The following is a 12,597-nucleotide window of genomic DNA, read 5'->3' as shown; positions in this document are numbered from 1 at the left end:
CCATAACTGTAAGTTAGGACAGGAAGAGCAAATTGGTTTATAGCTTGGATTTTGCTCCTAGATGTCAAAGCTGTTTTCAGGATTAATTTAAGTCTTCTAAAGGATTCCTTACTAAGTTTTATTTCCATTTGTTTATGTTCTACTGTTGATCCTTCATCAATTCCCAAATATTTATACACTCACTCCCTCTTGCGCAAGTTCTTTTATATCACATTCTTGTCCCAAACTGATGTTTTCCTGGTGCTGCAGTTTTACTGCTTTAAAGGTTAATTTTGCATTTTTATCAAGACCAAATGACATTCTTATATCATCCGAAAAAGTTTTGATTAACCTGCAGTTGTGCTTTCAGTTCCTCGTCTGATGAGCTGTACACTTTTAAATCATTGACAAAGATAAGTCTTTACACTTTGTTATTTTCTAGGAGCCAAACTATGACCATGGCCTAAGCTGTTAAGTAAACAGCTTAATGGGTTAAGGGCAAGGCAGAGTAGCAACGGTGACAGTCATCCTGGAATATCCCCCTTTGAATTTTTATCCCTGGGATAATAATTTGTCCTTTGTCCTGGCTTAATTGCAAAGTGGTCTGCCACTGTTTCATAATCACTGTAATGCAGTCAATCAGTGTAGGGTGTACAGTATCTTATTCATTTTTAAGTACTCTTATATCCATGAATGTAGGGTTCTATCAAATGCTTTTGTTGTAGTCAATCCATGCCATACTTAGATTTTTTCCCCTTTTAACAGTTCTCCACTATGACTTTATTTAACAACAAATGATCCTTTGTTACATATGACTTTCTTTTATTGCCCTTTTGTTCTATTGCCATAATTGAGTTTTCATCTAAATGACTATAAACTTTGTCAGCATCAATTCCCATGTATAGTTAAAACTTTGTCAGAAGGTAAGTTATTGGCCTATAATTTTTAGGGTAACTTGAAGGTTCACTTTTAAGTAGGAGCATTGTTTTTCATGTTGTTAGCCAGATTTGTGTCTGTTCGGGGTGCGCATATAAATAGTTCTTAGTCATGCCTAAATCTTCATGCAAAGATGTTAATACTTTTAACCAAAAGTTAGGTACTGCATCTGGGCCTGGGGTTTTCCACTTCAAGGCTTTTCTTAACTTTGTTTCAATCTCTCTGGCTATTACTTCATCCCATTTCATATCCTGCACCTTTAAACTTTTTATTCTTTCTTTTACTTCTTCCAGCCATTTAGCATCTTTGTTATGTTACACAGGATCTTCATAGATACTTCTCAAAAATGTAGCCATTTCTTCTTTTTTTGGCTGTCTTTCAATTCCTTTTACCTTGTTTCCCAGTTCTGTATAAAACCTTTTTGGGTCATCAGTAAATTGCTTATTTTGTACTTTTCCTTTATATTTATCAGTGTAGCTTCTAAGTTTTTCTGCCTGTGCTGAAATTTTTAGTCTGTTGTTTGCAATAGTGCATAATATATCCTGGTTTGTTCTAATACCGTGCATTGCTTTTATCACATCTGTCTTTTTAGTATTTTTGTTGATCTATTCCCTCTTCTTTGGTCTTCTAACAATGAGACTTCTTGTCTTAACTGCTTTATAGTTTTCTCTATTCGATATTTCCATGATGGTATTCGATTTCTCCCCCCTTCCTTTCCCTTACTACCCTGTGTTCTTGTGGTAGAACTTTTATCAGTTATTAATTTAGCTGCACAGTAATATATCCTGTTTACTTCTGCTATATCGCATGGCACTCTATGGACAGTCCTAATTACTGTGTTCATTTGTTTTATAAGACTTCTGACTTTTTGGGTTTTATTGACCTTCTGCAGCCTGTTTCTTTCATTGATCTTAATATGTCTACCTATGTCTATTAAATCGAGCAACTCATCTCTTAGTTCATTTTCTTCTAAACTGAGGGCACATCCCTTGTTTTCCATTTCCTGTGGGCAATCTATAGAAAGTTCTGTAGCATCTTCCTGTGGCACATTCTCTTCAATTTCATCCTGTGCCATCTGTTGCTTTGTCATATGTGACTTCCCCGGCCTATCACTCCTCAACATTGACTGCATCAGAGTTTCCAGTTTCCTGTTCCTTTCCTTGCTGTCTAGCTTCATGTGAATGTATATACTGGTTTCCTGTGGAAGGCTCCAAAATATCTTCATATGGCACCTGACTAATTGCTTCCTGTTCCACTGGTTTCTCCTTACTTTGGATATCCATTGCTCCATCATGTTGTGGTGCTTTATGAATTAGATTTTCTGCACTGAATCCTTTACTTTACAGGTACTCCATAACCTCATTTTCTATTTCTTTAACTTCTACATTACTAATCTCCTTTTCCTCTTTGTCTCATTTTTTGTATTGTAAAGTTTTCCATGTCCAGATTCATTGGCCTGTATTTCTCTTCAAATGTCTCTGGTGCTGCTCTTTTTGTACTGGTTGGTTTTGTTTTCTGCTGTGCATAAATATTACACCATATTAAATCTGTTTTTCATTTCCCATGTCCATATTTTTTCTTCATATGGCTCCTGATCTTCCTGCTTCTCCTTACTTTGGGGACTCACTCCATCATGCTGTGATGTAACCTGTTAGACCTTCTACACCAAATCCTTATCTCCACAGGCACTCCATAACTTCAACTTCTGCTTTACTAATCTTCTTTTCTATGTTCCCTCTTTGTGATATTATTTTTTTATTGTGAAATTTTCCATATCCGGATGACGTTTCTTGTATTTCCCTTCGAATATCTTTGAGGCTACCTTCTTTATATTGATTAATTTGGCTTTCTCCTTTGCATAAATATTGCACCGTATCAAGTCTCTCTCTTTGCCATGTACATATTTCTTTTTTTATACTTTTCAAATATCTCTAGGTTTTGTTGTTTTATATTTTCACACTTCCTCAGATGCTTCTTTTTTCAAACAGATCAAAGTTTCTTGACCTACAAATCTGTTGTATTAATGAATGCAAATTTTCATTTGACGCTTCTAACAGTTTTTTCTGTGGAAGTATTTTTCTTTCCTCTAATTTCACTCTATATTGTTTTGTATAAATTGTGTCTGGAAATTCTGGGCTTTTTGCATAATAGTAACAATACATCATTTCTTTCTTAGCCTCAGTAGTCCATTTTATCATATTTATGACTCTTCTTTGGCTTATCAGTTTTTTGTGATTTTTGTGGACTACTACTTTCTTCTTCTACGGGGGGGGGGGGGGGGGCATCCACCCCCTGGGCCTGGCCTGGCCCCAGTGTAGGAATGTTTCTGTATTTTGAGGATTCAACACTGTCATGTTTTCCAGTCCTGCACCAGTGTGCCTAACAGGATTGGGCACTTTTTTATCCAGGATCTTGTGCACTCAGCTCTGTTTTTTTTTAATTTTTAACCTACTTCTGTCCATGATGCATGCTGTATAAATACAGTCTATATATCAGTGTCGTCTTGGTGAGATTTTGTTAAAAACAGGGTCTACCTCTCAAAGGTACTCACCAAGACTTGATGATGAATTCAGTTTCAGCAGTAATACTCTCCTTTACCTGCTGACTTATCTCTCCATTCAGACCTCAGTCTCTATTTAACAGAAATCTCCAGTTTATGTTGCTGCATGTGCCTACAGTCCTTAGGCAATCATCTCCCCCCGATGGTTTTCAGCCTTCTGCAATACTGCCATGCATACTTCCAGGCTACTAACTTTTCCCATTGCTGACACCACCACCAAAGTATCAGGAGTAATGAAGTGTTAGGAAAAATACCTTGTAACAAACTCTAGTGATGTGAGGGATGAAGTTTTAGGAAGAGTATTTTCTAATGAATTCTAGTAATGTGAAGGAATATAACAGGTTTTGGTAGTTTAGTATTTATTTGTTTATGACTGGATAATAGACTTTACTGTGCAAAATCATAAGGAAAGTATGTTTATCTGCTAGGGCATCCTTTATACAGTTGTGCAGATTTGATTCTTCTTAATTTCACCAGCATATCAACAGTTTCTGGTACAGCTCTGGGTTGTCTGTTATTGTTACCACTACCTTTGGAAACAGCATCGGGTAGGATATGGGAACTACCCACACAGGCCAACAGGACTTACCTGTTTTTATTGATTCAGCTGATAAAAAAAGGAACTGTGCAGAGTCCAATTATTCAAGAGATTATTTCAAATAAAGAGCCAAATTATCTCACTACATGTAGAAACTTAACTACAGATGAGGATGATGAATGTTATAGTGAAGCTTTCTCACTGAATTATAGTACCATGGCATGAGATGAAGCCCATACCCGCCTGGATAGTGATATAAATTTGGATAGTAACAGAGATGTCCTGTGAGCTTGATAAGTCCAGAAGTACATCCCCAGTAGACTGCAATGAGCAACAGAGTCAAGCAGGCTTTTGTGAGCAACAGATTCAAATGACATTATTAAGAATTTGACAATGGCATATAATCCCAGTCCAAGCAACAGCAGAAAGCATTTGCAAAGTGTTTTAGGGCATTCTAGAAACTGTCCACTCTGCTGAATATCCATTTTCTTAACATCTACTAAATAATGATATTTTGTAAATCCCATGTGCAGATGACAAATAACTGGAAGGAAAATTTAATGTAGCAATGCACATTGGTTCAGGAACCACTCATTGGAGTAACATCTCTGGTTCTGTGTGCCTTTCTGATTGAGGTACACTCTAGCTTCAGAACTGTTAATCAGTCTAGACCCCCATATTACGCACATGCAATCTTTCAGCTGACAGAGTTAATAAGTCTCTTTTGCTCCCCTCAGTTGTGGTCTCTGCGGCATCTAGTTGAACAGTGAAGGAAGCGATCACTGTCAGTGAGAGGATGCTTCCCCATCATTCTGTTTAATCAGCCCTTATCCAAAACATTAATTCACATTTAGGGCAACTTCTTGAGGTAGTAACATGCTGTAAGTACCCAGGTGTTACTACTTTCAAAAAAAGACAACTAAAAGGGCATGCTAACATTGGATAATGGAAACTAGACAAAATTAGCCTGTTAAGGCTGGAATCAGATTACATTAATTTTGCCATTTCATTGTGCATTTATATACTTCAAGTTCTGGTATTATTCTACTAGGTGTGATTCCAGCAGACAGTTTTTTTAAGCTAATGCAAGTTAAAGAGCTCCTGGAAGCCTTGTTTTTTAGACACATCATTTGGGATTCCTTCCTTATCATAAAAATACATCTCCAGCTGATTTCCAGAGCATGTTTAATGCAATTGTCATTCCTACAAAATTGTCTATTTTTCTGATGGCAAAGCGATAACCTCATATATAAGTACTATGGCTAGCACTCTGCATCCTAAGCCGTCCTTCAAGGCAATTGATACTGTCTGCAGCTGGGTCTGCCCCACTTCCCCCACAGGATGGGCCATACTCATCCTCCCCCGATAGCTCCATCAGTCACTAGAGCCAGTAACCAAACCTACATCAACTGGGATGCAGTCAAGCCTTTATCTCTTTAATATACTGGTGCTGTTTTTTATGTTCTGTGATTTGAGTAATTTTAATAAGTAACTCATATGATTTAGATTTAGTTTCAACATTACTTGTCCAGTAACAATTTGTAGAAAAACTACAAAAGCAGGACTGTAGCATAATACATTTTTCAAATCTATAAATTCATAGGAGCAGTACATTAGCAAAAACATTATACTACAATGAAGTAATCACCAGTGTAAAATAGATGTGTATACCTAGGAGTGCTAAAATGATACAATCAAGTTTAACCAGTTTTAATTTTCATTTTACCATTACCTAAGAGCACAGCTGGATCTGTGCTCATATGCTGCCTTTGGAAACGCAAAATGTATGCGCTGCATTGGTTCCAAAGCATTTACTGTTGAATGTTTGTTAGAGGGGATGCTTTTTTTTTTGTTTGTTTTAGTGAGTCTATGAAAAGGTCTGCAAATAATGTGCAAGCTACACACATTAATCTATATTAAGAATGCGTACTTTGAGCAGAGGTCACTTGTAAAGGCAACCTTTAATAGCATGTTAAACATTATCCGCTACACTCTTTACACTTCGCTGCTTCTGCACTGTAACAAGCACCTTGGGTATGGAAGCCTCTTTCTTTTAGCAGTTAAGCCATTATGTAGAACAGCTGAATACTTAGCTTACCTCATGTGAAGTGGGAATGCTTAATGCAAACACCTCTATAAAATGCCTTGGGAAACAAGCCAACATGATTAGCAGACCCAAACAAAAAAAAAAATTAAGTACTGCAGATGGGTATAAAATCAAAATACCGTGGTTCTGTTTTAATTCTACTGAATGTAAAATTGATAATATAGCACTTCTGAATTAACGGTGCTGTGACACAAAACAAATCTAAATGAGGCCAGAATTACATCAAATGTTGGATGGACCTCTAAAAAGGCAAAAACTGCTGGCAAAAAGGTTAATAACTTGCTGAATAATAATATTGAAAGACTCAGAGTCCTGTAACAGAAAAGAAGTCCATAAGATCAATGATCAGTCATGGATTGTGTCAATCTAAAACTCATTAATGGTAGTTTGCATACATAATTACTACGATGCTCTAAACAATGGGGCTATTAACTCTATATTTTGGGCAGATTTTGTGCAGTTTGAGTTTGTATTTTTGCTAACTGCAGTATTCCTTGTAGATTAGAAGAGACTGTTTCATTCCATATTCAACTTCATTATCAGTACATCCTGTTTACATACTTCTATCACCAGGAAGTCAGTGTAGCAGTGGTTATGTGTACAGTATCATCACATTTCAAAGGATTGTGTACAGTTCATGCCTATTGCCATGGTGTAAAATGACTTAGATGCTACTATGTATCTGTTTCTGTTTCAGAAGTTCATAGGTTCTCTTTCCACACGGAATTAAGTTTTAAAACGGGTTCAGGCACCTAGGCAGTGAGACATTTCCCTGTGTGTACATTTGGATGGGGACACATGGCTGAAGTGACATTCAGCTGCAGAGGAATATAGCTGTGGCTAATTCCCTGTGGGCAAAGAGAAGAATGTTGTGCCACACCCACAACTTCAACAACCAAATGAACGGGATAAATAATGTCCATGGCCCCCAAGGCAACATGAGACAGCAGGCAGTATGGCAGGCATCAGCAGCAGGCTGACCACTGGTCATGTCAGTAGCACTAAAAATGTGGTGCACAACAGGAAGTGTCTTTATAATCAGTGTGTGTGGACCAATGCCTTCTTCACAAATGTCTAGGGAACATTACCAAAAATGCACACTGAAGCATAAATGTGACAACGGAAGTATGGAAGATTTTCTCCATTCTGTTGCACACTTATGCATCTTGTAGTTACATAAACATGTTGTGTACACTAAGCACAACACTCATTACTTCTTCCACCCCCATGCACTTGGTTATTAAAGCTGTGGGCATGGCAATGTGTGCTTCTCTTTGAGTACAGGGAATTCACAACAGTCATATTTCTCTGCATCTGAATGTTACTTCAGCCATGTGTCCCCAACCAAATGTACCACAGGGAAATGTCTCACTGCATAGGTGCCTGAATCCTTTTAAAACATCTAAATGCTTATGCAGTAGTGACTGGGTTTCTTCTTCAGCTGACAAAGCTAATTTGAGTGTCTTTTATTCCCCTCAGGTGGGTATTTGTGCTGTCATTCGTCCAGTTAGGATGAAACAGACGAATATCTGTGGGTTCTGTTCAAGCAGATTTATTATATACAAACACATCAGGATTGAGGCTTAATAACTTTAACTTAGATAAATTTATAAACAGACTAGCTATCACACTCATACATGCTCACTCTGTGGCTGTACTCTCAAAATGGCACTGAAGCAAGCAAGTGCTTAGTATTTATGTGTACGTGCAGACCTTGAAACGCTTTTTAAAGGTACAACGCACACACACTATTCTGCATCCTCCCTTTCTGAGAAATAGTCATGCAGTAATGATAACATAAATCGACATGCAATTAATACAAATAATTATTTGTCATACAGTTATACAGAACTAAATACATAAAGACAATTATGTCCAGGTTGCTGTGTATTTCACACTAGGTCTGGAAATACGACCAAATCGTGTGACATAGAAATTAGAATTAGGTCTCGCAACTGGGACTGTCTCTGCTGATTGTTCAACCTTGGGGATATTGGGAACATCATCAGGAATGGAAGTAGAAGTTAAGACATGTTCTGCAACAGGAACATTGTCTGGAATGGTCTGACAGATCTAGAGTCTGTATCACAGGAACAATGCTGGGATATCGATTCTGATACAGGAGGAAAGTGTCTGTAATTTCTCCTATACTCCACACCCTCAGATTCTACAAAGTAGGATCTCGGCTCGGCACATATACCTGTTACTTGACCAATACGGTCAAAACCTTTCGCTGTTTGTATCCTCACTGTCTCTCCTTCTTTCAATGGATGAAGAAATCTGCTTGATTTATCATAGCTGGACTTCTGGAAAGAACACTTTCTGTATAGTTGGTCTCTGATTATTTTGTTGTTCTTTGCTTTAGGCCTCAACAAACTGGAATTGATAGGCAATGTTGTTCTGGTTTGCCTAGACAGAAGTATCTGAGCAGGCAAGCCAAGTATATTGTCATGGGCTATCTTTCTGAGACTGAGTAAATTTGAAAATGACATCGGTATTACACACATTGATCTCTTTAGTAATTGCTTTGCACTATGTACTGCATGTTCAGCTAGTCCATTTGACTGTGGATATTCTGGACTACTAGTAACATGTGGAAAGTCCCATTCTTTTGCTAATTTCTGAAACAACTGACTGGTAAATTGGATACCATTTGTTAGTGTGTGCTGAACCGTGAATAAAAGATTGAAATTAATTCTGCTGTAAATATGCTGAAAGATAAAGCATAAAATAAAAAGTTTGCCTTAAGTGAAAAGCAAACATTTATTAATGGACACAAGATATTTTTTGAAAGACATGTTTGTCACAATATCAGGAAAAAAGTCTGACTTGCTGTCTTACAATGGACATGGCTTTTTATAAAATCAGTAGTACAGGCTGTTTCCTTTAAAAACATATTTTTTCTAAAGTATCAAAGAATTTGACAGAATCAGCAGGAAAACAATTTTGAAAGACAAATATTGCGTGGATTTTTACATTAGCAGAAGTGCTTACAAGTATATATTAAATGGTTTTACAGAACGACAATAGAAAAGTCTAAAAACAGACATTACGTGATTTTTTACAAAAGCCCAAAAAAGATACCAAGAGAAAAAACAGGATCTAAAGTGCGTGACTAAAAGACTATATAAGAACTGTAAATCAAACTGTGTTAGAGGTATGTAGGAACTTAGGTTCCAAGGTAAATGGAGAATGGAAAGCCATTATCTGTATTAATCATGAAGAAAAACTTTGCACATTAAATCGGTAAACTACAGTTGTACGTCTTGTTTGTTATAAAAATAAGTTATATATTAGTAATTGTGCTTACAGTAAAACAGCATTGTGCTGCAATGTATATTTTTTATCAGTGTGCAATTTGCAAGGCTCTGTGCTTTAAGCAGACTACAGATGCAGTCATGCAAAACTCTGTGTAATAACCAGACTCTGATTAAGCAGTAAACAGCCAGCAAGACTTTGTGTCTTAAGAAGACTTTGGTTTCAGTCCATCAAGTATAGCACAACATGTAGCACCTTCCTTCACAGATTTTTCAATGGTGACCCTAGCCTGTATGCGAACACAGGGGGAGTGATGTGATGCCTTGTATAAGGTCACTCTAGTAAAAGCACAGTAACTAACATTTATGTTGAGTACTTCAGTTTTGTACAGTTTGCAGCAGTACAGTTCCTCAGACGTCTGAATCCAGTGACACTGCAGTGCAGGAAAGTGAGCAATGGCATAAATTCTCCAAGAAATGTGAAGAACAAAGTTTCAAAACTAAAACTGCCAGTTTTGTTTCACCAGCTTCATGAGTGACTACAGAGACTTGTTCAACCATCTACAGTAAGCAGCAAGAAGGCTTTGGTTCCAGTCCATCAAGTGCAGCACAGCATGCAGCACTTATGTAAATTAATTTTTCACTATTGTCAGAAATAACTTTGTGTGGACTACCATGGACTGAGAAATGATGTTTCAAGTTGGTGATAACAGCCGTGGATGTTAGGTTAGGTAGTAAATTGATATCAAACCAGTTTGAATAAGAGTCTACCAAGACTAAGTAATGCTGATTGTTCCACTCGAATATATCAGTGGCTACTGTTGACCAAGGTAGTTCAGGAACTTGACTTAGCTGAAGTCGTTCTTTTTGCAAATGCAGTTTAGTACTGCTGCATATTGAACAAGAAAAAAGTGCTCTATCAATGTCTTTCTAGAGAAGGCCAAAATACTGGTCCTCTTGCCCTTCTTTTGGTAAATTCAGAACCTGGGTGACTACAGTGTAAAATCTGGATATATTCATGTTGTAAGGAAGCAGGAACAACAATTTTAGGACCTTTGAAAATAATGGCATCTTCCATCAACATCTCATCTCTGTAAGAAAAATAAGTTTGCACTTCAGGTGGTACACTAGATTGCATTGACAGATATCCAACATTAATATAGTGGTTGAGGTTTTGCAAAATTGGATCAGTCTTTGTATGATCTCACAGCTCATCAGGTCTCATGGTAGAACACTTACGTACTTCCATGACATCAAAGTCAAAATTCTCTGCATTAAGCTGTTCCATTGCATTTCTGGGTGATTTGGATAAGGGATCAGCCAGATAAAGTAGTTTACATTTTTTATCGTTGAAAACATCAGCATACTCTGAGAAAATAGCTTCAGTAAAATTGGAACTAGGATATGTGCTTATATGATGAACTTATTTGGTAAAGGAAAGCAAATTCATTCACAAACTGTCTCTGAAACCCAACGATAACTACACAGGTATTTGCACTACATAGAATAATAACCTCTAGCAGTTCCTAGCCAAATAATATGAAAGCACTACTGAGCCTTTGGTGTGAATTTCTTCACTTCCATAAGCAACAAGTTTCACACAACTAGCCACATTAAGTTGTTCACCAGCTCTCATCTTCGCAAACATTTCTGCTGACATAACATTACACTTTGAACCAGTGTCTACTTTGAGCTTGGTGGATTTACCATTGATCTGGACAGTATAAAACACTTCATTCTTTGCCAACAAATTTACTGCATCAACCTTTTCACCAACTACTGACACACCATCTATGTAGAAAGCAGAGTTGCAACTATCTATATGATCAACTTGCTTTTTTAAGTGCCTTTCTTTATAACTGTGTGAGGTTTACTTTATTTGCAAAACTTTTGAAAATGGTTCCATTTTTTTATACTTGTGGCATTGTTGACCAAATGATAACCATTTTTCTCTTTTAGACTCATGGTTGGCACCAAAATTGCAACAGTTAACAGTAAAGCTTGATTTGGGTTTTGCTGATTCACCCTTGTACTGCACTGAGCAAGTCGTTTTCTTAGAGCTTGCTGGAAAACTATGGATTTTTCCTGAAGAGCCTGCAGGGGTAGCAGGTGTGATGTGTTTAGGCCTGCTTCTGCTAGCCACGTGTTGCATGCTGCCTATATTTGATCTGGAGCCTGCTGAAACTATGCTCTTATCACTTGCAAGCATACTTGTGTGCCTTTCTGTAACTTCATGGATTTGACAAATCTCAGTAGCTTTGCTCAGTGTTAAATCACTATCACGAAGCAAAATCTTTCTCACAGCAGCAATATTAACACCACACACAAGCCTGTTCTTTATTAACTCATCTTTTAAGTCACCAAACCTACACGTTAGCTCTTGTTTCTCAGGTCTGTAATTTAAGCTGCAGAAGTTTCTCCTTGCTTTTGATCTCTTGTGTAAAACAAATGCCTCTCTAATGTAAAATTTGTCTGGGGGTTGCACATTTCCCTGAATTTACATTTTAAACACTCTGGGTCTTCCCTTAATTCAGCCTGTACAACAATATGATGGTTTTCACCTTCTCCTTCATGTACTGCTGGTGCATACACAAATGAACGCGCTCTTTCAATGGCCTCTGACCCAGCTAAGTTTAGCAAAATGAATACCCTGGTGTGTGCATCTTTGTCAGAATAAGCTGCTTCTATAAAAATATTGTACTCCTGCTCAGATATTCTCCAGTTTTCTGCAATATTCTGATCAAACACAAGTGGTCCAGGTTTTCGAAATGCCTCTGCCATATTAACACATACCAGTGAAGGCTTTCATAACTATGCACGAACACACACACATGTATGCTACATATGCCAGTATTTGTAACTATGCCCAATAGCACAACAAGCCTCTGAATAACTGAACTTTGCACAAGAATATCTTTGACACCACTGTACTGTAAGAAATCACCTCTTATCATTGTAAGAAACATTTCAAAATAACTGCACTGTGCGAATAAACTGGGCAGAAGAAGTTCAGAGTAAAAACATTTCAAAGTAATTGCACTTTGAGAATAAACAGTACACAGCACACTGAAACTTTCCCAAAATGGCTGTACTTTGTTCAATAACTCTTTACAATGCAAGAAACACTCTGTAATGGTGGCACTTTGCGAATAGACACAACCAGCACAAGAAACGTTACGAAATGGCTGTATTTTGGCTGCACTTTACGAAATAGTTGCAC

At 37.3% G+C, this 12,597-nt stretch overlaps 1 protein-coding gene across 4 annotated transcripts in view; it reads left to right on the top strand.

Annotated features, from left to right (window-relative positions):
* Window positions 1-12,597, top strand: part of RSAD1 (radical S-adenosyl methionine domain containing 1) — a 2,083,664-nt gene that overhangs the window by 442,912 nt on the left and 1,628,155 nt on the right. The window lies entirely within an intron of this gene.

This window comes from Protopterus annectens, chromosome 12.part0, assembly GCF_019279795.1.
Source record: "Protopterus annectens isolate FY-2018-M chromosome 12.part0, PAN1.0, whole genome shotgun sequence".
Lineage (NCBI taxonomy): Eukaryota > Metazoa > Chordata > Ceratodontiformes > Protopteridae > Protopterus > Protopterus annectens.
This window is presented reverse-complemented; position numbering and strand designations above follow the sequence as displayed.